This window comes from Hipposideros armiger, unplaced genomic scaffold (genome assembly GCF_001890085.2).
Source record: "Hipposideros armiger isolate ML-2016 unplaced genomic scaffold, ASM189008v1 scaffold_167, whole genome shotgun sequence".
Lineage (NCBI taxonomy): Eukaryota > Metazoa > Chordata > Mammalia > Chiroptera > Hipposideridae > Hipposideros > Hipposideros armiger.
Window position 1 is genome coordinate 1,524,644 of NW_017731517.1, and position 26,283 is coordinate 1,550,926.

General features: G+C 45.4%; 1 long non-coding RNA gene across 1 annotated transcript in view; it reads right to left on the reverse strand.

The window, feature by feature from the left end:
- Positions 1-21,640, reverse strand: part of LOC109387709 (uncharacterized) — a 74,675-nt gene extending 53,035 nt beyond the window's left edge. The window contains exon 1 of the long non-coding RNA XR_002125076.1: positions 21,584-21,640. This is a non-coding gene — a long non-coding RNA (uncharacterized LOC109387709). The remainder of the gene's footprint in view (positions 1-21,583) is intronic.
- Between the last annotated feature and the right edge of the window lie 4,643 nt (positions 21,641-26,283).

Below are 26,283 nucleotides of genomic sequence, written 5' to 3' on the forward strand. Positions count from 1 at the left end.
GAGGAGAAACAGAACACAAATCCTCCATGTTGCAAAGATCCAGAAGGGTGTCCTGTTGAGTTGTGCAAAGGGACACATCTCCCGTGAAGAGGTATGGCAGTTACTAGGGCAGCAGCTGCCGAAGTGTGGCGCAGGCAATGATTTTAGGAGGTACACAGGTGAGTCATTAAAAAAAGGGAAATCAGAAAGTGGCACATGAATGGCTAAAAACTGGAAAATACTCTTGTAGGGCTGAAGCCAGCTTGGTTCCCAAAATCATCTTCAGGGCCTTATTCAGTGCAGAACCACTGAGATCTCTGAATTCCCAGGGGCCCTACTACCCATCTGGGACCTCAGCAAAGCTATAAGAACCACGTGGTTTTTTCATTACAGTAGAAAGTCTTAATCCAAATAGACAGGGCAGCAGGAGATTTCTTCTCTGGTCTACCGTCTCTGGGCCTGAATCCCTGAGGTTGAACCAAGTGTCCAGATTTGGTTCTTTCTTTCTTTCTTTCTTTCTTTCTTTCTTTCTTTCTTTCTTTCTTTCTTTCTTCTTTCTGTCTTTCTTTCTTATTTATTTTATTTTATTTTATTTTATTTTTGAGCTTTCATATTTGAGTTTATTCTTCATTTAACTTTTTTTTTTTTTGGTTGCTAGATGGGAGGGGTTGGGGATGAGGGAGAAAGGGGAAGGGACGAGACAACATAAATTGGTAACTTCAATATTGCCACAGGAATATGAAAGACAGTTTGGGGAATATAATCAATAATGTTGTAAATATTTTTTAGGGGGTCAGAAGAACTCATGTCTTATTAGGGAGACCACTTCATGGATGGTGTAGAGGCCTGACCACTGCACTGTACATCTGAAGCTGCCATTGAATAATATTATATGTCAACTATAAATTAATACATGTATAGTCATGGGATATGCAGTACAGTGTGGGGAGTGGAGTCAATGAAATTATAACAGATATGTATGATATGGGGGAGCTGGGAGAGCTGGTAGAGTGGGAAAGGGGGTTGTCACTTTGCGAGGGGTGAAAAGTATAACTATTGCATTGTTTTGTACACCTGAAACTAATAACTAAATACATAAATAAAAGTTAAATGAAGAATACACTCATAGTGACTTTTGCAGTGATGAGTATTGCTGCTAATAACAAAAGCCTTTTGAATGATAGCAAACAATGGAAGAATAAATACAAGCCTATGTCAATGCCCCAAGAGTATTAGTCCAGGAGACATATGTTAGAATGAGCTGTTCATTCACATTTACATAATAATCACAATGCATAACACACATTACATAATAATCATTATGACATATGCTTATATGTGCATAATAACCACAATACAGAATACATATTGCATAACGGTCATCATGAAACCCCTTTCAGCAGAAGCACAGGCATGGACATGGAGTACTTACAGTGGCTGGGGCTGGGAGAGGCTGGATGGCCGCCCCCTTCCCTTGCTGGCTGTAACCCCGGCCATAGGCTGAATGCCCACTCTGTGTCAGGCACTAGACGCATCACATCACACACATTAGCCCTGAGCCTCACAGAACTCTCGGTGGCAGGCTCTATCTCTCTGTTTTACAGATGAGGAAATTGGGGTTTTGGAAGTTCACCCCATTATTGTGACAGAGAAGCTAACTGTCCAGCACACTCACGTTCTCCCTCCCACGGCATCGAATTCTCACTGGGATCACATTTCCCCGTCGTCCAGCTCAGTGAGATGTGAGTGGAAGGGCTTATGGTCACTTCAGGCAAATGTGGTCAGATGCACCATCGCTCACCTCCCACCTCCAGGCGAAGGCCTCCAAGGCCCAGAGGGATGTGGAGCGACATGCTGAGAGGGCGGGGGCAGGGTGGGGGGCGCTGGTCCCTGCATTACCCACTGAGGGAGTTACCTACTGACCTGACAGGACATAGGCTTCAGTGTTAAGGCTGTGAAATGTGAGGGTTTACTTGTTATTGCTGTTAGTGTTACCCTAAGGATGCAAAAGGTAAAAGGTCATGCCAAAATATCATCAGATTGTAGAGGATAAAGGGTTGGGCCAGAATACCAGGGCCATTAGCCTTGAAAGTCCCTGCCCTCAATACCATGCCGAAATGACCTCCAAACTATAAATCTACCTGGCTTCCCTGTGGCTTCCTCCAGCCACCAGCCCCAGGTGAGGCCTGCAACAAAGCCAAGCAGAGAAACAAGAGCTATCAGTACCAATAGACCCCGACCCAGCCACCCCTCTCTGCACAGAAGATGATCTGAGGGTGGGGATGGCCTCCCAGGTGGGCTGTCACAGCCATCAGTTCATCAGCAGTGTCACCAGGAATCTATGCCAGGGAAGGCTCTGATAAGGGCTTCATCTCCAACCCTCCTCCATCACCCAGCTCAGCACCTGCTCTGCATAACCAAACACTAACCCCACTGAGCTGCCAGCCAATTCACCCAGAGAGGCTGACAGCCTCCTTGTCCCCTTCAGTGGCTGAGCAGGACTGGGCTCCTTCCCATAGTGATGCATACCCTTGGCCCCACTCTAGTCATACTGTGGATGGAAGGACAGACGAGTCCCCTGAGAATCCAGGAAGGTGGCTGTCTAGCCTGAAAGGGGTTGGAGATGTGGGATCAGGTCAAAGCTGTAAATATACTCCATATTTTAGAGGATGTTTTTCCCCATCAAAGCTCCCAATGTTTTGTAGATTTTACCCTGTCATAGTGGTTGGTAGAATTGGGTCTGACAACAACAAAAACAAAAATGGAGCTGCTCCTATACTATGGCTGGTCTTTGTTATTCTGTGAAGCAGAAGACACTTAGAAATACTGGTCTGCCACTCACTCCTTTGCCAGGTGTAGACTCTGTGAGAGCAGGGATTGGTCTGTGTCTGTCCACCATTATACCCCTAGATCCCAGCAGGCTACCTGGAATAGGGAGGGCACCCCAGAAAGGTCTGTTGTCCTGTGAGGGGCCACTTAATGAGCCGTGGGGAACTGGAAAGTCATAATCTTTGAGGAACAATGAACATTGCTTGAATTCTACAAGTTGTCTTTGGCTGATTTGTCTAGACATGGTCCCTGCAAGTTAAAAAGGGTTGTGTACTGATAACCCTAAAAATAAGGGGAAAGGTACAAGGAAAGATGAATCCAAGGGGTCCCAGATGACATTTGGGGGCACTTTGAGAGGAAGTCTTAATCTTTGGGCTGTTCGTTAACCCCTGCTCTGCTGGACCACACAGCCTCCCAATAGCCTCACAGAGGAGAGTATGCTGGTGACAGGCCTCACATCTGTGTCCCAAAGGGATTGGTGAGAACCACATCCCCTCCCACTGCATGATGTCCATGAAGGTAGCATGGCTGGCCTGTCATCAGAAAACAGAAGTGAGGCCGAAACCCCAGAGACAAATGAGGAACTTCCAGTCAAAACCTATCATAGCCATTGGAGGATGAAAACAGTGTGTGTATGTGGTAAGCCTGTAAAGAGGTTCTTTTCTAATATTTTCCAAGACCTAAGTTATTGTGTGTGTGTTTTTTCTTGTTTTTTCAAAATCCTACGCAAGGAAATGTTACACAGAGGCCTTATTACAGCAATTGCTTCACAAAACTTGCATCAATTTTCAGTGGCAGTATTAGCATTAAGTATACTAAAGAACCAATATATACAAACACCCTGGAAAATCAAGTAATTAATTTCTTCTTTCAAGTCTAAGTATTTCACTGATGCATCCATGAAACTCTATGGCATTTGTTAACAAGGAAGGTAATCGGTAATGTTATTGTAGGATAAAACAACCAATTACACTTTTTAAAAGAAAATGAAGAAATTTTTTTTTCTATTTTAGTTTTTTAAGAACTAGAATAGTTGGGAATATTTCTTGATTAACTGACATGAGTGCATTTCTCAGTAGTATCATTTTCTTGTTTCTAAAACATAACTTTCTGTATGTTGACACATTAAATACCCTGACGAGACATGTTTTCTCCAGGTTGTAAGAAATAGTGACACTTGTTCCAGACTCTCTTCTAGGTCCTGACAATACAACAGTGATCTGATCAGCCCTGTGGAGCTTATGTTGCGATGGAGTAAGGGGTGGACCTCCAAGAAACAGAGCTCCTTCGTTCATGGCAACAAGCCACCCAGACTTGACTCCCACTCAGCAGACCACACTTGCTGTAAAGTACAGCATTTCCGTGCATATCCAAGTCCCCCACAATTACAGTGAGAAACCTGACCCAGGCCTCCTCGTGACTTCAGGTCTCTCCCTAACTCCAGTGAGACAAGCCAGAAAGTTTCAGCTCCCAGCACAGCACAGATCTCAATTATAAGGTGACTCAAAAGTGGTCGGTGAGATGCTGCCCCTTTGGCAAATGTCTCATTGGCTCCAGAGGAAAGATTCTAAACAGCTTGGCTCAGAGCACACATCTGGGGGGAGTCCTCAGGGCCCAGGTTTCTGGCAGCATCTGGGCTCAGGGATTAGCAGGGCTCTCTACGTGCTCACATGTGAAATACACAGGCTGTGGAAGCCAGCGGAGCTTTCTGGAGCCAAAGCACTGGCCCACCTGCAAGCTTCTTACCTCACCTCACCACCACCCATGGAGGGAGGCTGTGAAGTGCTTCCAGACTCTTCAGTACTATAATGTCAGTGGACTTGAATTGATTAATACCACAACACTGTGATGGAGTCTTCAAAAAAAGATACTAGAACAGTTATGCTATTATAGAGTCGAGGGCATCAAGAAAAGCTGACCATCTCACCCCGGGACAAGCCAAGTGGACAATCAGTCAGGAACAGGGCTGAGATTATTATTTCTGTAAAGCATATTTCCTTCAGTTTAAAAAGTTATGGTTAAACCAGATGCAAAAGGACACGTATTATATGATTCCACTTATAGGAGGTACCCAGAGTACTCATATTCATAGAGACAGAAAGAAGGGTGGTTACCAGGGGCTGAGGATGGGGAGTGGGAATTGTTTAATGAGTTAGAGTTTCTATTTGGGAAGATAAAAAAAATTCTAGAGATGGATGGTGGTGCTGGTTGAAAACAATGTGAATGTACTTAATGTCACTAAAAATAGTTAGAATGTATATTGTATGTTATGTATACTTTATCACAATATAAAAAGCTATGGCAATATTCACTGTGGTTCTTTAATTACATCATTTGGAGATTGTGTCCTATTTAGCAGTTTCTTTCTGTATATGTGCTGGTCTCCACATGGGGCATTAGACTGTGAGAGTCCTAAGGGCAGGGACTATATAATCTATCATTATAGTGCCACAATACCTGTTACAAAGCCCTAATAGCATAATGCTAGGTAAATCCTATACAAAAGAAAAAAAACAAATGAACAAATGAACCCAAAATGCTCTCATTGGCAAAGGCCATGCCACTGAACCACGTTTTTTAAAAGCATGTTCATAGAATAGTAAAAATAATGAACACTATTACTGTTTTGCATTCAGGGTAAATAAGGTTTTCAATCCAGGAGAGATCCAAGATGGCGGAGTAGATAAACACTGTGCCTGCATCCTTCTGTGGACACACTAAAATTACAACTAAATTATAGAACAATCAACGTGGAGAACTATGAAGTCTAACCAAACAGAAGCCCTATAACTAAAAATATGAAGAGAAAACCATGTTGAGACTGGTAGTAGAGGTGGAGACATGGAATGGGCTCCAAACCTCTCTATGGAGGTTGAGAATCAGGAGGGATATCTCAGCTGCGGAGGTTACCCCTGGAGGAGTGAGGGACCCCAGCCACCCACACCAGGCTCCCCAGCCAGAAGTACTAGTGCTGGGAAGAGGATCCCCCACAATGTCTGGCTGTGAAGAACAGTGGGGAATCCAACTGTTCAGGTGGGACAGAAGGCTGCAGGAAATCGAGATGTCCTCTTGAATGACCCATGCACAGACTCACTCACTCTCAGGCACTCACCTTGGGCTCCAGCAGAGGAATGGTGACTCTGGGGGCTTTGGAGACATACGGGGGGCAGGCTGAGGAGTGTGGATTCAGGGGCAGGACTGGAGGACAGTTGGCACTTTCCTGGTGAGGGGGTCCTGCTCTTGTGCAGCCAGCAGGCAGGCGCCATCTTTCCTAGGTTGAGCCCACCCCCATAGGCCAAATCTGAATCTGATTCGCCTGGTGAGCTCCGCTACTCTGCCCTACTGACTCAGCTGAGACCCCACCCCACCCAATTCGCACACCCCTGGGTGACACTTTCTCTGAGATCAGCCAGCCCCTCCCACATTGCATTTTTTCTTGGGAAATATAGGATTTCATAGGTCCCAGATGGCAGTGACTGGCCTCAGTGTGCTCTGAGACTTTTGCTGAGTCACTCCAGGCTCAGCACTGGCACCAAATCAGAATCTACATTAACTTGGGGACAACAATTCTTCCCACTCTACTGACTCTCTGAGACCCTGCCTCACCCAACTCACGTACCACATGAGGCTTTATCAGTGGCTAAACCTTAAGGCAGCTGGCAGGTGGCAGCGGGCCTCTGGGTGTCCTGGCATTTTGTGGAGCTACCCCAGGCCCAGTATGGGTGGCAGCCATCCTCAGTTCGCAGTGTGATCTCTCCTGTGCGCCTCCAGGTTTAGCATAAGCAGAAAAGAACTACAGATCACTTTGCAGCTCCTAGTAGGTAGCTCCTGGCCAGTCACAAGCAGTGGCTGACCTGGGCCTGCACTGGAGCCCCCCCACCCCAAGAGGCCCCAGAACCGACATACTTGGAAGTTGGCTTCAGACCACAGCAGAGTACTGGGAAAAAGAGGCACACACAAAGGGTGATTCAACAGGCACCAGAGCCCACTGTGGTGAATCCCACTCAGTGGGGTAAGCCCTCCACACAGCAACCCATAAGCTGTAGACATGGCCTAACCCTACAGCCAGTCAGCCTGAGGGTCAATCCCAACCACTGATGTGCCAATAGCAATCAAGGCTCAACTATAACAGGAGAGCACACACAACCCACACAAGGGACACTCCTGGAGCACCGGGCTCAGGTGATCAGGGAGACTGTGCCATTGGGCTGTATAGAACACTACTAACATGAGGCCACCCAGCCAAGAATTGGAGACACAGCAGATCTACTGAACACATAGAAATAAACACAGAGAGGCAGCCAAAATGAGAAAACAAAGAAATGTGTCCCAAATGAAAGAACAGGAGAAAAATTCAGAAAAAGAACTAAGCAAAATGGAGGCAAGCAACCCACCAGATACAGAGTTCAAAACACTGGTTTTAAGGATGCTCAAGGCGCTTAGTGAGAACTTCAACAAAGAGATTGCAAGCATAAAAAAGTACATAGAAATAATAAAAAAGAACCAGTCACAAGTGAAGAATACAATAACTGAAATGAAGAATGCACTAGGAGGAATCACCAGTAGACTAGATGAAGCAGAGGATCGAATCAGTGATTGGAAGACAAAGTAGCAGAAAACACCCAATTGGAACAGCAAAAAAATAAATAATAATATTAAAAATGAGGGTAGTTTAAAGGACCTCTGGGATAATATCAAGCAACGCAACATTTGTATCATATGGGTACCAGAAGGAGAAGAGAGACAGCAAGGGATTGAGAACCTGTTTGAAGAAATAACGACTAAAATCTTTCTTAACCTGGTGAAGAAAATAGACATACAAGTCCAGGAAGCACAGAGTCTCAAACAGGATGAACCCAAACAAGCCCACACCAAGATACATTATAATTAGAATGGCAAGGGTTAAAGACAGAGAGACTCCTAAAAGCAGCAAGAGAAAGGCAACTAGTAACTTATAAGGGAGCTCCCATAAGATCGTCAGCTAGTTTCTCAACAGAAACTTTGCAGGCCAGAACATTTGGCATGAAGTATTCAATGTGATGAAAAGAAAGGACCTACAACTTAGACTACTCTACCCAGCATGGCTATCATTTAAAATTGAAGGACAGATAAAGAACTTCCTAGACAAGAAAAAGCTAAAGGAGTTCATCACCACTAAGCCAGTATTACAAGGAATATTAGAGGGACTTCCTTAAGATGAAAAAATAATAATAATAAATATGAATAATAAAATAGCTACATATCTATCAATAATTGCTTTCAATGTAAATGGATTAAATGTTCCAATCAAAAGACATAGGAGGGCTGAATGGATAAGAAAACAAAACCCTTACATATGCTGCTTACAAGAGGCTCACTTCAGATTGAAAGACACGCATAGAAAGTAAAAGGATGGAAAAAAGATATTTCATGAAAATGGAAATGAAAACAACAGAAACAGCTGGGGTAGCAATATTTATACCAGACAAAATAGACTTTAAAATAAAAGATATAAGAAGAGACAATGAAGGACCCAGTAATCCCACTTCTGGGTATTTATCTGAAGAAACCCAACATGCTACTTGGAGGGGACATGTGCCTCAATATGTACATTGCAGCATTGTTTACAATGGCCAAGATGTGGAGGCAGCCTGGGTGTCCATCAATGGAAGAATGGGTAAAGAGGAGGTGTTACATATATACAATGGAATATTGCTTGGCCATGAAGGGAATGGGTTCTTGCCATCTGCAGTGGCATGGATGGACCTGGAGAGTGTTGTGATGAGTAGACTATGCTAGACAGAGACAGATGCAATGTGATTTTGCTGTATCTAAGAACAAAATTAACAAACAGAACAGAAACAAACTCATAGATACACGAAACATTTTGATTGTTGCCAGTTGGGAGGGGCTTTAGGGAGGTGGGTGAAAGAAGGGGAAAGGATTAAGAAGTACAAATTGGCTGTTACAAAGTAGTTATGGGGATGTAGGTTATAGCATAAGGGATATAGTCAATAATATTGTAATAACAATGTATGGTGTCAAATGGGTACTAGATGTGTGATAGATGGATGACAGATGGAAGGGAATTGGGGTCAAGGTGAAAAAGGTGAAGGGATTGAAAAGTACAAATTGGTAGTTACAAAATAGTCATGGGGATTAAAGTAAAGCATAAGGAATATAGTCAATGATATGGTAATAATTATATATAGTGCCAGTGGGTACTGGACATATTGGGGGGATCACTTCTTAAATTATATAAATGTCTAACCACTATGCTGCACACCTGAAATTAAAATAAAATTATATTGAATGTCAACTGTAATTGAAAATTTTAAAAAGAGGGGAGCGGGAAAGGGGAATAAGAGGCCCAAATTTCCAGGTATAAAACAAATAAATCGTGGGGATGTAATGTACAGCATGGGGAATATAGTCAGTGATATTGTGATAGTGTGGTAAGGTGTCAGATGGTTGCTGGACTTACCATGGTGATCACTTCTTTAGGTATATAAATGTTGAATAACTATGGTATACCCCTGAAACTAATATAATGTTGTATATTAGCTATATTTTTAATTAAAAAAAGATTTTCCATTCAAAAAGTAATGTTAAGTACATATATCTAGTCATACTGAAAGCTTCCTGCTTAGTCCCCACATAGCTCTCGCTTCACTCTAATGAAAAGTAGGAGTGGTAGATGAATGAATGAATGAATGAATGAGTGAGTGAATGAATGACTTCCTGGTCTACGGGGCTAGATTTCCCCTGCCTAGCTATCAGAACACTCCATGCAGTAAGCCTTTCCGGTCCCTGGAGAGGCATGGGAACCACCCAACCTCGCTGCAGCTGAGACTTTCCTCACTCTGGTGAGACAGGAAGTGATCACCAGCTGCCCTCGCTGCTGACTCAGCCATGTGAAGCCTTTTACAGTAATTTGACTTCACTTCTCTGGTGCTTCTTTGGGTGAGGACTTTTTTTATTTTCTGGGAAATCAGATCTTTCAGGGGCCGGAAACGCAACGGCAGAAGAAAGGAACAGCAAAGAAGCCTCTGCATTATCCAAAGCCAGAGAGACGTATGTGCAGGACACCAAACCTCCCATCTCCCTCTAGTTTCCTTTCAGCGCTGAGCAACCCTCCCAATGTCCTCAAATTCCTAAGATTCTTCAAAAACATCTCACATTGGGGTAGTAACTAAATCCAGCCATTTGTGCGCTCCAGTCACTTTTAGCAAATGATACATTAGCTGTTTGCAGAACAAAGCTAAAGTCTCATCTGACTAAAAGCTGCATACAAAAAGAAGAGGAGTTTTCCGGTTAGTCCAATAGAATTGTCCCAAGTTTGGTCAGAGCTTCTGGCCTGCTTCATAAGCTGTTCCTAACATCTAGAGAGGTCTCATAATATGTAATCACCGTGAGAAAGCTCTCTCTGGGCTCAGAAATTCACAATGACAGGAACTATCATTTGTGACAATACCATGGAGGAGAATCTGAAAAACTTCTAGCCACAAAATACTTAGATATGGTGTACAAAAATGAAAACATGGTTTTAAAAGTACAGCTGAGATCAGTAAAGGAAACCCCTGAGTCCAAAGCAAACTGAACACTGGATCTGGTGCCCGTGCAGTGGGAGCTCTGGCAGGGGGGAAAGTCACCTTCAGTGTCATAACCACAGGCCACACTTCACACAGGCTTGGAGTTTAAATTTACTCACCTGTATGGTCTAGAAACCCCAAGTCAATTGAATGACATGAGAAGAGTCCCGATCTAGTAATATCACAGGAGCACTTGCTAAAGCAAATCAAAAACTGCTCTGTTCTCTGCCACATACTGAACATTTGAAAAAAACTACAAAATGCTTTAGAAGACATGAGCCAGTGTCCACTGAGACAGGAGTCAACAGACACAACAGGCAGCATGGTGACAAACTTCAGGAACTCCAATAGTTTCAGACCGTGAAAGTATTAGAAAGAGTCCATAAATTGTGGCTTAAATAATTAAAATGGGAAATGGGGAATCAAAATTATGAGAAAATAATCAGACTCTATTAAAAAAAAAAAGACCATGCACATTTGGAAAAGGACCAAATATAACTTCTAGAAATGAAATGTGTATTATTAAAAAGAAAAACTTGAACGGGTTTAAAGCTGGGATTAGACAGCTAAGGTGAGAACTGGTGATCCAGGGCATGGTTTAGAAGGAGATCACCCAGAGTGTAGCACAGAAAGATAAAGAGATTTTTTTAAATGAAAGAGAAGTTAAAGACATGGAAAATAAAATGAGAAGCTCCATCACTCATCGTATAGGAGCACCAGGAAGAAAGAATGGAGCATGAGGCGATGTTTTAAAAGATAGTGGCTGAGAATTTTCTAGGACAGGATGAAAATCAGATTCAGGAAGCAAAATTAGCTCAAAGAAATATGCACACAACGAGACACATTGTAACAGCTTAACAGCAGACTTTTCAATTGCAACAATAGAAGCCAGTAGTCGGTGGAATATTTTAAAAGCACTGAAGATATAGGATGACCTTGCTCAGTTTACAAGCTAAAAATAGCAAAGAAACTTAGGCTAAGTCACAGATCATGCATGGGCTTAGTCATAAGAAGTCATGTATGTAGGAATAACAGGTTTCATGGAGGTGTGACCTGTGCTGTTGCACAGGGTGCTGCTCTTGGTCCAATGCTCTGCTGTGACCAACATGAGATTCTTAATTAGTATTGAACAAGGAGCCATGCAGTTCTAATCTCCACTGGGCCCTACAACGTATGTAGCTGGTCCTGTATGTAGGACCACTTGGAAGCAAGCAGCATTCTGTACAATGAATGGTCAAGTTCATTAAGGCAAAGCAAACATTATGCAGAAAGATCTACATCTGGTAACCTGAAAGACAGAAAGAAGAATTTACACTAATATATTTGACAGGGTTTTTCACCTGCAAGTGTTCAGGTCCCTTGTACATGGGGAAGGGAGAGGAGAAGCCAAGTTCCATCAGAGAGGGTACAAGAAAGAGTGAGAACAGCACCAAAGAGCAAACACCTATTAAGCCAGGTGACTTGAACAATGCACCAAGGAGCTGAACAAAAAAAGAAGTGGGTAGAGATAGAGCTGATGTTGGTGGAAAGGAAAATATCTTTCTCCAACACATCAATAGAAGCTGTCCTCATCATAGCTGAAGTCTAGTCATTTCTCTAGTCCTTCGAATGAGACGAAGGCCTTGTAACAGGTACTGATAAGGAGAAGCTGCTGTGAAAGGGATCATGATGAATATCATTGTTTCATTCTTTTGTTATTGGAATATTCTAGTATTATTAGAAGGTGCCTTAAAAGGTGGGAAAAAATGAGCCGTTCTAGTATGAAACTATCTAATTCACTATATTTTCAAACCATAAGTTTACGGCCTTAAACGATAATGGGTTCTATCCATTAAAAGAGCTTTTCACTAGTACCCTGACTTTTGAAGAAATGCAGCATTAATTGGCCTATTTCTATTACATTTGCAGCCATCTTGGTCCATTAGACAAAAATAAAAGTATCAAACATCTATTAGAAACTACCATTTTTAGGACTAAAAATTCAGTGTTGCAAAATAGCCTTGTTACATCAGAACTCAAATGGAAACTTTCCATCTGCAGTTTCTGAGGTTTTGTGGGATGGGATAGAACAAGATAGTGAGTCAAGGTGAAGTGGCAGATGAGAGGGGGGTGGGGGGAGAGAAAGAGAAGAGACAGAGACAGAGAGAATGATGTTTCAAGTCTCCTGAGTCCTGGGGGTCAAGTTTGCAGTAGATCTGAATAGTCTTTTAGAAACTACCTGTGACTGTCCTAGTTGAGGTATAAAGTGAAGATTTCCTAGGAAATTAAATCAATGAGCATTTGGAAAGAAACTAATTTGTTGCAAGTAACCATTTCCTTTCAGTGAGTCATTCTCACTCTGGAAAGGAGAGCACTGGAGTCTCCTTTGGATGTTTTTCAAAATAATTCTACTCTTCGATAGTCCAAGACATTGCCTCCCAAGCTCTACGTGGCATGGTATACAGACTGGCAATTGGGGGGGAGGAGGATGAGATCAGAGAGGGCTCTCCAATCTGGCATCTCCAAGTCCACACCATGCTTGCTTTTTTCCTTCTGTCCATTTTTGCCTTCCCTTCCCCAGACAACTCAGTGAAGGTGGTGAAGTTGGCCAGTTTCTTTCCCTCCCAGGACAAGCTGTGGTGGGCGGTAGAGAAGACACGAGTCATGGAAGGTTTAAAGAGGGGATGTAAGGATCAGAACTTGCCTGAAGACACAAAGAATGGTCTTCTCATCATGGCTTCCACCTAGATTCTTAGATTCTTCCTCTTTCGAAGATTCCTCCAGAGTGGCTTTGATGGCCAAATGTCCACTACTTCCTCTTTTGGCCTTTGAACGGCATCTTGTGTCAACAATGACACTCTTATCCAGCATGTGCTTCCCTTTGTACTTTGGGGATGTACATTTTGTGGAAACAAAAAAGAGAAGCTGTTTCTGCTGCTTTCCCATGAAAGGAAGGCTGAGATCTGGCAGGGGGTTGCTGGTTGGTGTCCAGTCAGGTGCCCTAAATGAACCACACAAGTGGGCGATCTTTCGTCCAGGTGAGTACACCACCTTTGCGAGTCCAATGAGTTGGACCTAATTAAATCCAAGGTCAACACGCTGAGAAAATGTGAAGAGGAAGAGGCAAAACAAGGTAAATAAAGGGTCCTTAAGACAATGGAGATAGAGGGAAGAAAGGACAGAGATAAGTTCTAGAATTGTCGCTGGCTAACATACAGGGTCTAGCTGGTGAGGACAGCAACCTAGAGACCAACGAGAAGCCAAACCTTCAAAGGCAAAATCTTTAAAAGGTACTGGGAGCTGGTGCCCATGGGGCCGAGAGGGGCATCTTTTCAGAGGTGGTGCAGGTACACAGGAAGTGTTTGCACATTCCCAGAATGTTGCAGGAAGCACAAATCAGAAAGCAACTCCCCCCTCACGTTTATTGCTTATTTATAGTTTGAACATTGAGTGGATGTGCCTGTTGCATAACAGCAGGAGGAATGACAGTTTTCTAAAAAGGGAAGTTCCTGCTATTAGGACTTAGAAGCCATCGGAAAATGCATGCCAACGCAAGCTGTCGGGGTCATTTTGTAAGCCTGCTTGCTTTTCCTCCCATCACAGCTGCTGGTAATGGCTGCATGATGGTGTCACTCACAAGAGTCTTTAGTCAAGGCGTCCACAGCTTAATACTTGCAGGTAAACCCTGGGTAGACCAGTAAAACTAATTACATTTGGGCAAATCTCTACAGTGTTAGAGGAGGTGTGTTTACACAGTCACACACAGCCTACCCAGACACAAACATGTTACAAATATTCTTTTTAAGCCAAAAAAAAAACCCCAAAAAACAGCTCTTTAAAATGCACAGTTTGAGGAGCCTAGTACAAAGATTCAAAAGCCGTGAGAATTACGCCTACATTTTCTTTAAAAAATGCACAGGAGATGGCAAAGAAGAAAAATATACATATTTAGTGTTTTGTTAGAAAACATTTGAGGACTGAGTGGCTGAAGGGAAGGCTGAGTTGGTCGATCGACACTGCGCCCAGACTGTGGGCTCCTGGGCGGCCCACCCAGCCCAGAGCAATGGGCTTCACCAGGTAGATCAGTCTTCCTTGCAGCTGGCACCGTCGCGGGAACTTGTCCTTCTCTCACTTCCCCATTCACCCAGGATCAGAAGTAGTGAGCAAAGAGAAGGGAAGGAGGAGGGGAAGGACACTAGGGCTCACGGTGGAATGAAGCCACCATGTGACCTCGCAGGGAAACAGTGGTTAAGAATGGCAGCCTCGAGTTTCAATCCTGCTACCCCTTCACGATGCTTGCCCTTCCGACAGCCACCACCTGTGGATCCTTTTCAGCGTGTTATCCGGAGACCACTAGATCTCGCACAAGTAAAGAACCAAGAAAAACATGGGAATGTTTAAGGGGCAGCCCGTAATTGATGACTGATGGCTGATGACAGGCATATAAACCCTGGTCCCCTCACTCCTAGCACTGAGCGACAGGTCTGTAATGTGGAACAGCCTTGTTCAGAGGAAAATGTTTGGTTTCATTTGGCTCTCGCCTAGAATAAGGTCCAAGAGCTTCTCCCTGCAATGTGACACTGAGGCACTGTCCCCTTTGTATAAAAGTTATTTTTTCCCCTCTTTATTTGCTTTACAGTAAAGGCTATTGTCATAGCTATTTTTCGGGGGGGCCAAACTGTGGCCAATGCCATTGCAGTCTCCTCTCACCAGGCTCTCAGACACCAGCAGAGCCCCTCAGAGGCATTCGTCTCCCTGTCATACCCTCACCTACTCCCCCATGTCATTGCTTGTCAACTAGTACTTACACCGTTCCCCCACCAGCAATTCCTTTGTGTCTCTCAGCTGATCGGAGGACTGGGAGAGGACCCTCCGCCTCATTGCTGCAGATGGGGGTACCATCTCTGCAGCTACGTCAAAGGGGGTAAGTACCAACTCCTGGTGACGCCACTTCAGAGGAAGTTTCTCTGTAAACTGTAAACTGGAAGTGCTATGCCTACCATTCAGGGCTGTTGCAAGAGCCAACGCGTATGAACTCCCAGCGCCGGTCTTGATGGGTGGTAGCTGTTTCGTATGTGTAACATGTCTGGATGGAGGAGGCCTCTGATGGAAGGAGGAATGTTATGCTTGGGGATGTGGTGCTCCCTTCCAACCTACAAACCACTGGGATGTAGAAATATGAACCCATGACCCAGATCTAAATTTCTGAATTCTCAAATTCAACACATTATTCACATACCATGAGGACCCCATAAATCGTATCTGCATTGCAGAGATTCCACAGAGGTCTCCAAAATTCTCAGACACCATCACTTGTGTTCTGACCATTCATCTACAGAAGTCATTGGTCACTGAAGAATTTATTTAGTGATGCTCAGAACTACCATTTCTGCCCCTGGCATTAGTCAAGGTTCTCCAGAGAAACAGACCCAGGGGATGTGTGGGTACAGAGAGAACGAGATTTATTTTAAAGAACTGGCTCAGGTGACTGTGGGGCCTGATGAGTCTGAAATCTTCTGCAGGGCCAGCCAGCAGGCTGGAGGCCCGAGGAGAGCTGCTTCTGAAGTCTCAGTTCTGGAGGCAGAGTCTTTCTTCCTTGGGAACTTCAGTCTATTCTCTTAAGGTCTTCAACTGATTGGATGAGGCCCACCTACATGGTGGAGGGTAATCTGCTTTCCTCAAAGTCCACTGATTTTATTGTCATTCACATCTTTTAAAAAAACAGCAACAACAAACATAACCCTTCACAGTGATATCTAAACTAGTGTTGACCAAAACCTGGGTACTATAGCCTTTCCCAGTTGACACATAAAATTAACCATCATGCCCCTGTAGTATTTGTTTGTAATCCTTATAGCCGAGTGAGGCTGATGTAGCTGTAGAGAAGGATGAAGTCTAAGAGGTGAGATATGTTAGAACCTTATAGGGCAAAACTTCTTTCAAAATGTGAGCTCCTCGTTGAATGTAATCTATTATAGGGAAGGGACCACAGGGGATTGGATTCTGATCTCCACTGCCAAACCCAGGGCTCAGCACATGAGAGATGCTTCACGAATAATAAATGCATCATGGACTCCGGGTCCAGGTGGCCTGAGCTCCCATTCCAGCTCTGCAACAGACACTCTGTGACCTTGTTCTAGTTATTCAACCTCTCTGTGCTTCAGTTTTCTCATGTAAAAATAAGAATAATAAAGTGGGAATGATGATTGTTATCAGGGTTAATATCTGTAAAATGCTTAGACCACTATATAGGTGTTTGCTAAATAGAATAAAAAACCTCCCCAGCTATGGACCACATCCACATCATTGTTCCTTTGGTTGCACCACTGTCCCCCAGAATTTAAGTCTGTTCCCATCAAGCCCGATGGAAGGTCCTTGCACCCCCTGCTCTGTGACAAGAGTACAAGGATGCAAAGCGTGGCTGCTCAGTTCTGCACACACCAGCCTGCTACCCACAGCCCAAGTGCTGACCATGAAATTCAGCCATCCTGCCATGGAATTCTGCCTGGGACACAAGGTCCCCATGGCTGTAACTGCTCACAATCTCCAAGAACAGCAGGCACAGTGTTTTCCTAGGATTTGCCTTCATCTTTACAAGGAGTGTGGAATAAATGACGTCCTCTCCCAAGGTGGCCATACTCCTACTCCATATTCAACTCTAAAGTTGAGTTTTCTCAAGTTTGGTATCAGGTCTAGTGCACTGAGCTCCTCCAATAAAGGCTGATTATTTAATTCAGGTTATTTCATTAGTAATGGTGATAAGAATGAGGGTGCTGGCTTCACCCATCAATGTTAGACTTGACACAATTTGGGAGCCAAAGGATGACGATGGTGCTGCTGATGCTATTAAAAATGTCCTTATTTTGGGCCGGCCGAGTGGCGCGATGGTTAAGAACTGGCTTGGGACGCCAGAGGGCCCCGGTTCGGATCCCACATATGAGGGCCAGTGACACTGCCCTCTACAGCTAAGATGCTGAACAACAGCTCAACCTGGAGCTGGGCTGCCCTGAGTCACCGGCGATGGCGTAGGCTGCAGCCCCTGTGGCAGTGGGTTGCCATGGGCTACCGTGTGTAGCCAGCAGCCAGCGTGAGCGGCCAGCAGCCGCAGTGAGCGGCCGTCCAGAAGCCGGCGACTGATCTGCCTCACCCGGGAAGAGCGCAATGATGGTGCCAACTTGGGCCAGTGAAGCAACGTCCTCCACAACTAGACTGAAGAACAAAACGACAGCAACTTGTCTGTTCCCCTTCCCCAATTCCCCAGCACTGTTCCCATCCCCCCAATTCCCCAATAAAAATCTTTAAAAAACCAAAAGTCTTTATTTTTAGTTTTCTTAAATACCTTAGAGTAAGATAATACAAGCACCAAGGACTATTAGTCATTAAATGCAAAAGGAAATTCAATCTGTAAAAGTATATAATGAGCTCAAGTGCCTTTAAAAGTCCCTCAGCTTGGTCTGAGTAATTCCTGAGTTTCCAATTCTTACCAAAGCCTCCGCCGAGTTTGTTGTGGTGTGGAGGGAGTCGGGGGAGGCTGGCTGGCAGCAGTTTTTCCCCATTACAGCACTTGAGAAAACCATCAGCTTACTCCAGCCCTGGGCCTTCCAGATGGAGCTGATTGTGGCAGAGGGTTGGAGTACCAAGCAGCTGGGCTGGGCAGGTCGAGGAATCAGCTTGGCAGCTGCTTTTGCTGTCTCCCAGCCCTGACCCTCTCTGAGGCTCCAACACCCAATAATGACCCCTCAGTGAGCTGAGAGCCCTCAGGTCCACTAGGCAAAGAGGGATAGCAGTTATGGGCATGGGTTGGGGGCAGGGAGAGGCCTGGGGGCTGCCGCCAATCCAGCACCCATCACTGGGGACGAGAAACATACAAGAACGGGCCTGTCTGGAGACAAGTAGACTCCATTCTTCAAACCAAAGCTCAGTGAGAAACCCATTAGCAAGGCAGGAGAGGCCCAGCTGCGTCCATTAAAGCAAGGAGGAGAGTCCTCCTCCCTGCACCTTGCACCACCTTACTAGCTGAATGACCTTGGGTGAGTTAGTTGCTCTTCTGAGCCTTTGTTTCTTCATCTTTAAAAGCAGAGAGAAAGTGTTGGGGGACTGTTGAGATGATTAAGTAAAATGGCACACACAGCACCAAGCATAGGTGCCAAATAACAGCTCTGCCCGTCCTTTTATTTGTAGGGGTGAAGGTGAAGAAGAAACTAAATTTTGTTCCCTAAAATGTCTCTGAGTCCCAGATGAACCCCAAGTCCCTCAATGAATAAACTGTGGGAGACTCCAAAGGCATTGGGGTGATGGGGCTGGTCCTGCCCACTCTGCCTCAGACTGCAATGGAGACAGAGCGAGACTTGCTGGCTCTCTCACCGGGTCCTCACAGACCACCTCCAAGGGCACAGATGAGTGAGGGACCTCCATTCCTAGTTCTGGGGAGTGGCTCTGAGAGCTAAGGACCCGTGACCCTAGGTGGCCAGTGCCCCTGCAGTGCTGTCCACACCACAGGTTCTGTAGCCAACCGGAACCTTGTTTTCCACTGCAATGGGCCTCGGCACTTCCCTTCTTTGCTTTGAAGCTCTAAGAACTACAGCCGCATACAAATCCATCACAAATTCTTTTCCAAGGAACTGCTGTGCTTTTGCACCTTCTTAACCTTGGCCCAAAATGGAGCTTCTGAAATTTGGCTACATCCCCCCAATTCCACTTCACTGAAGGGCCCCTAGATTTCAAGAAGCACACTCTTTAGCGTTCCCACCCTAGTTGTTGTTTTCCCCAAATCTATTTCTGGATGCCTGCTTCTAATGGCTGAAATATCCTTTATGGATACTTTCCCAAACAACATGGTTATTCTTTAAATTAAAAGTGTTCTGAAAAAAGTGCAAACAATGAGTTCATTAATGTAATATGGTACACAATAACATACTGGGTAACAACCGCATTTATATATACAAATAGCAACCAAGTAGAGCACATAGTGACGGAAACGGTGCATCCTTCAAGAGTTTATTTTTTACAATGGCAACACAATAACATACAAATAGACTTAAGATACATACAAAATGTCTAAGAGAAAACCACTTTAAAATGCAAAAAAAGAGTAGAACCAGTGGAAACACATATCACGTTCTAAGAGAGGAAGATTCATTATCATGTCAATTCTCCTTAAATTCACTTATAAATGTAATGTAATTGCAATACAAATATCAACTTTTTTAACTAAATAAACTGATTCTAAAGTTCATATGGCAAGTGAGGTAAACAAGAAGAGTCAGGAAAAAGAAAAGAGAAGCAAGAAAAAGGGGGGTGAAGCAGGGACTGACACCCCATGCATCGAAGCACATCATAAAGTCTAAATAATGACAACAGTATAGTCTAGCTAGTGGACAGACAGCTCAGACAGTGGAATAAACTAGAAAATATAGAAACAGACTTAATCCTAATCAGAAACTCAGTAAACTACAAAGGTGACATGTCTAATCATTGTGGATGGGTAAGTAAATGAAACAAGACAATTGAAAAAGAGTTAAGTTTGATCCATACCTCATACTTCGCAATGGCATCAACTCCAAATGGATCAAAGCTATAAACATTATAAAAATGAAACCAGGAAAGTTATAGAAGAAAACATGAGCCAATTCCTGTAGGACCTTAGAGTATAGAAAGCCTTCCTTTTATGCAGAATCCATACCAAAAAAAAAAAACCCCACAACACAAGATTACAATATTCTACCACCTAAAAAAATTTTAAAACATATAAACAAACCCACAACATTAGCAAAATCAAAAGACAACAATGTGGAGGTAAATATTCGCAACTCCAACCACAGACAGCTAATCTTCCCTTCACATAGAAACAGCTCCTAGAAATTGTTAAGAAAAAAGATCACTCCAACAGTACAATTTTTGTTTATCTGGACAAAGGATATGCAGAGGCAGCTCAGAGAGGAGGAAAAACAAACGACCCTTAAAAGAATGGAATGATGCTCTAATAACAAGGCTTTAATAACAAGCTCAAATGAAAACTGGGAAGAAATGCCCATATAGCAAGGCAGTGGAGAAGGGGGCCTCTAATAATTACTGGTGGCTATGCACGTTGTACAACCCTATTGAGGGGACCTAGAAAACCTCGTAAATATCACAAACACACTTACTCTTTGACCCACCAATCCTACTCTTGGAACTTAAGACAGAAAATGCCCCGAGTAGCACTGTTTGTAGTAGAAGACTGGGAGCGAGCCAAGTACCCAGTAATATGAAACGGGTTAAATCAATTTATGGTGCGTCCATAAATAGGATACTATAAAGTTATAAAAATGAACGAAGACGCTCTTTATGCACCAACTGTAAGATCTCTAAGATGTACGATTAATTAAGTGAGAAGAACAAAGTCCAAAAAAGTTTGGGTAGAATGCTGTCAGAATTGACACATGGGCGTTTCGTTGTCATTTTAATTTGCATTTCTCTTAACATAATTGAGATTGAGGATACTTTCATTCTTTTATGAGCCATTTGCATTTCCTCCCCTGTGAAAGAGAGAAAGAAAAAGAAAAAAGAAACCTATTATCTCTATATAATTTTTGTTTTGTGTGTGTGTGTGTGTGTGTGTGTGTGTGTGTTATTTGATAAAGATGCCCAAGAAACCAATACAAGTGTTCACTTGGATTGGGGTTGATAGGAGAGCAAGGGTAGCAGCTAGGCTTTTTAGTTTTGATTTCTGAACCAAGAAAATAATCTGTTCAAAAATAAAAGTGAACTAAATTAAGTCTTTCTCTGCCAAATCCTCAAGCTCTACTAAACCTACTGTTTTCACATTTGCCAAGTATTCTTTCCAACTCAAAATCTGACCTCGGAGGAATGGGGCAAGGCCAAGGATACAGGGGCAGCCGGGGGTGCACACCAGACCCGTAAGGCCCATCCCATGTGGATGGACTCTTGCCCATTGGTAAAAGATGAGGTCAACAGAGGGGCTGCATTTTTTCAAGAAAAGGAGCCAAGGGCTGCTTTGGAGTGAAACTGACCAAACACCATGAATCAGGGCATCCAGGCAAACCGACTTCAACAACAGCAACAGACAGTAGGTTCCTGCAACCAGCTGAGCTCCCAAGCCCGGAAGATTCCATCTCTAGCCTTCAGTGCTGCAGTTGCAACCAGACCAGACCTGACTTCCCTGTCGTGTTTAGGGCTTAGTCAGGATTACAAATGTGAAACTGCTCTTATGTTTGTTCACTTACCTGCATTTCCCTTGCAATACCTGTGATGGCAGCCTGTCACCCTCAGCCTTAAACATTCTCCCAGCCTAAGGGTCTCCTGGCCACAGCGCTGCTTTACCCTCCTTTGTGGAAAAGCAAGTGCCTGCGGCACGTCTGACGCACAGGGAAAGAAGAAAGCAAACTGAGCCTCCAAAGCCACGTCCCTGGGGCCTGAGCTCGTGGCATCTTCCTTTGATTCCTCTGAGTTTATGAGCTCAGAGCACAATGCGTGGGAAGTTAGTGAAACAGCTGCCCTAGGAAAGAACTGCTCATTCTGCTGGTTCCGACTTCAAAGGGATGCACTGAGGGGCGAGGGGCATGGGGGTGCAGAGAGAGGAGAGACAGCAGTTTCTCCACAAACCATCCAGTTCCCACCAGCCTGCGTGCTCTCCACGTGCATGAGCCGATTTGGTTTGGTTCATAACAGGCTGGAGAGAGGGTGTTTGTTCTGTTACGAATGGTGGGGGCCTGGTGCGGCCAGGGCCCAGTGAGTGTCCAGCCTTCAGGGAGCCTGAGGACATGGACACTGACTGCCCAAGGGGTTCTGGAGACAGGATGCCGGAGGCGGGACTTCCGTTCACTTGGGCGTCAAGCAGAGCCCCCTGGTCCCCTCCCCAACCTCACTGCCTCAGGCAGAGTCCAGGACCTTCCTGTCCAGAATCACAGCACTGGGTTCTGCAAGACCACCTTATTTCCCTAATTAAAACCTGCAGAAGGAAGGATGGCTCGAGCCTGGTTCACAAGCTCAATGACTGAGAAAAGGATGCTGGGTCCCCTGCAAAGACGACTCATTTACTCTCCAGAGGGGTCAGAGCACTGTGATGTGTTTCTCCTGCTGTCCACAAAGTGCTAAAGGGACAAGGGACCCCGTCAGTCACTGCAAATATGCCACTGCAGTCTGTAGTAGCCATAAAATCCACTGAGAGCCTCTGGGCAGGCGCCAGGACAGGCCTTCCTCTGTCTAGCCCATTGACATTCCACAGCAGGGAAGAGCAGAACTGCAGCCTCCAAAGGGCTTCTCACACTGTGGTCTAGGGACGAGAACTGCACCTGTCCAGGGGAGGTCCTAGTCCTCCCAGTGCATCCCAGCCATCTGGCTGGGGTAGGACAGCTCCTAGGACAGGCAGCTCATCCCCTCTCCAAGAACCATAATGTGCCTGTGAGCATCCATGATGTCCTTTTTCATGACATGTGTCTGCCCTTAAGCCCCTCCCACCTATCACATACCTTAGAGCCCTACAGGGCGTGTGGGATTCCCCTGGCACAGAGGGTCCACAATGAGCTTCAGAGTCAGATGTGCCTGTGAGCCTTCCACCAGCGGAGTGCTAGTCCTGAGCTTTTCCACCCTTTCCTCGCTTGTCATGACTTTGAAGCCCTTCCCCAACCTTAACATTCACCTCCAGGTTCCTGCTGCAGTGTCCCATGTCCCTGGGTTTCTCTGAACAGAGCAGAGGGTTCGAGACCATAGCCCTCAGTCATCCATTGGCTCAACCAGCATCTATTCAGTGCCAGTTGTTTGCTAAGAGCTGGGCTCTGAGCTCTCCTAGTGGTTCCCCTCCCAACGTAGCTCTGCTGACTAACAGACAAAACATGGTGGCCCCATCTTTTCTGGTCTGAAAGACCAGACTTCTTGGATCCTCATAAGTGACGGTGAGAACAGGCTCTTTGTATGGCTGAGATGGCCTCTCACAGTTGTGGAATTATCTTGGGACGTGAAGCCCCAGGAAAAGGAGATGAGGAGCAGCTGCAGGCTGGCGCTCGGGAAAGCACTAGAAAATGTGACCTGTATTCAAGTCCAGACTGAGTCATAAATCCTTATGTGTTAGTTATCTGTGGATGTGTAACAAATCAGCCTAAACTTAGCAATGTAACACAGCAATAGCATTTCTCATGTCACAGTTTCTGTGGGTCAGGAATCCAAGAGTGATTTAGCTGGATGGTTTTGGTTTAGGGTCATTCGTGAGGTTGTTGTTAAGATGTCAGCAAGGGCTACAGTCATCTGAATGCTTGACTGGGGTTGGAGGATCTGCTTCTAAGATGGTACCACTGTCACACGGCTGGCAAGTCAATGTTGGCTGTTGGCAGGAGACCTTAGTTCCTCTCTATGTAGGCCTCTCTAAGTGTCCTTACCAGGTGGCAGCTGGCTTCCTCCAAGAGAACAAGGCAGAAGACACAATGTCTTCTATGACCTAGTTGCAGAGGTCACACTCAGTCATTTCCATAATATCTTTTTGGTCAAACCAGTCGGCCCCATTCAGTGTGGGAGGGGATTACACCGGGCATGACTATTAGGAGGCCAGGCTACCTGGGCACCATCTCTGAGGCTACCCACCACAGTGGTGAGTCTCCTCAGAAGGAAGTCCCTGAGCAACGGCTGACATTTGTTTCACCAAAACCCACGTAGCCCCTATCCGTCTCTACTCCATAGCCCTGTGGGTTTGTTTGTAACAGTACACCAGGTATCAAGTGTGTGTCAAGGGACACACAAGCCTGCTCAGCAGAGGGGCGGAGACTTCTGACTCCTTCAGGAATAATGGGGCCAATGCTCGATTTTGCCACAAACAGCTCCACAAAGAAGGGACAGAGGCCACGTCCAACCCGTCCTCACCTCATCTTCTGAGAGGGCCTGTCGAAGTGCTTGGGTTTAACATAGAGACAGTGAATAATTGTCAGGGGAGAGGGGCAGTTTAAGGTGCAATCCTGGGTGCATTCATAGATATTGTCTTTGAACACACCCCTGGGACTTTGTCCTAACTTCCTGGGACTCAGGGAACGTTGAAAGAAACGGAAAGGGTGAAATTTGGGATTGTAATCCTGAAGGAAGAATAGAATTACCTGTGATTGTAGTGGGGATGAGCTGTCAGACTTGGGGGAGGGGCTGCCCCCCACTTCCCATCAGGTAGCACTCTGCTGTGGAGGAGATGAGGTCATCACCAGGAAGAGGATGAGAGACCTCAGTGTGGCAGTGGCTAATCACAAGGTCACATCACAGCCAAGCCACACCAGCAGGACAGGGAGGGGCCTGACAGCAGAGCAGAGGCCCAGACAGCACAGAAAGGGACCGCAGAGTGACAACTGTGGTACAAAACTGTACCCTGCATGAGGAATCTTTGAGTCAACCTTCTGGGGACAGGGATGGCTTGTATCCAGAGCCTGCTCTTGCTGGGATCCACTGTCATCCACTGAAATAGACAACTGTGAAAGCTGGGACACACGCTGGCCACTGTCCCAGCTGGTGTCAGCTCTGGAAGCAGCAGCAGAAATCTGATCTGGAGCTACCTCAGTTTCCCCATCTGCAAATAGTGAAAAAGGTTAAAACTAGCTGTTTCCACACTGGAGAAGCCAATGTCCCCACAACCAGCAGGGCATCCCAACACAAATTTGACCAAACCAGTTTCATGAAACACCTCGAAGAATTATACAAAACTGTCCACGCAACTCAAATTAACATTTTTATTTTAATCCACTTAAATTTTAAAATAGTGTGTGGTGATAGGAAGGGCACCGGACTTTGAGCTCAAGTGTCTTGGTCAGCTTTCTGGATCTCGAGGTTCTCGAGTGTGTAAACATGACAACAATGACTAGCTCACATGTCAACACACACACACAAGTAGTCTGCAGCCTGTAGATGTTCCTGTAATTGTTCATGGTTCCGGACACTCGGGGCTCGTAGGAAGCAGGGTTGAGGGCTGCATGCAGTGCTTATGTTTGGGTCTCTGGTCTTGGGTGAAAGGACCAGGCCCCAGAGGTCAGCCTAGCACAGGAAGCTGAGAGGGCCCCATCCAGTCCAAACACCCCCTTCACAGCTGGGGAGGTCAGTGGCCCCCATCGCGTGGTCAGTGGCCAAACCTCTCCCTTCCCACCACCCTCACTCCTCGTCTGGGCTCCAGAAAGCAGCCCAGTGAGTTGAAGACGGGACATCATAACTTCCAGGCATGCTGGTATTTTTCCCTTTGAGGGAGACAAAGTCTTCTCATTTCTGGCACCTTGTAGAACTCTTAAAACTAAATCCCACTGCTGACTTGCCTGACACCCTGAGCATTTCTTCCTGCTGGCACCATTTCTCTCCACAGTTCACCAAGGCTGCTCCGGCATGCCTGTCTGCCCAGCAGCTGATCCAACAGCCCCACCTCCTTCCCCGTCTCGGCCTCTGTGCAGCTTGCTTCACCCGACTCCCACCAGCCCACCCCAGCGGCCTCTTCCCCTGGGTGCTGGCCTCTTCCCACTGTGCTTTTTGCCTTGCTTGCGATTTCCTCTTCCTTTGTCAGCGTCTGACCCTGCAAACGTCCCCTGCGCCTATCTTCAATCTTCCATGCTTCCCCCTCTCTCTACTCACTCTCAAGAGCTAAGAAACCCCTTTTATCTCTGCAGATGACCCCCAAATCTATATCCCCAGCCCTGCCCTAGTTCCCAAGGGCTGGGCGGGGATCCTCAGTGGCCATTTCCTCCTGGAATCCAAAAGCCAACATACCGCCTTCCTTCCAAATTGTGCCGGTGATTTTCTGCTAGTCACCGAGCTGGGCACCTCAAAGTCACCCTAGACTCCTCTCACTCCCTCCACATCCAATTAGCCAGGAGGTCTTTCCACTCCTGCTGTCCGTAAAGGTCCTCCAAATATGCTTTTTTCCCATGGTCTTTCCCTCTTTTGAGACGTTCAGAAGCTCTCCACTCAGCAGTGTCAC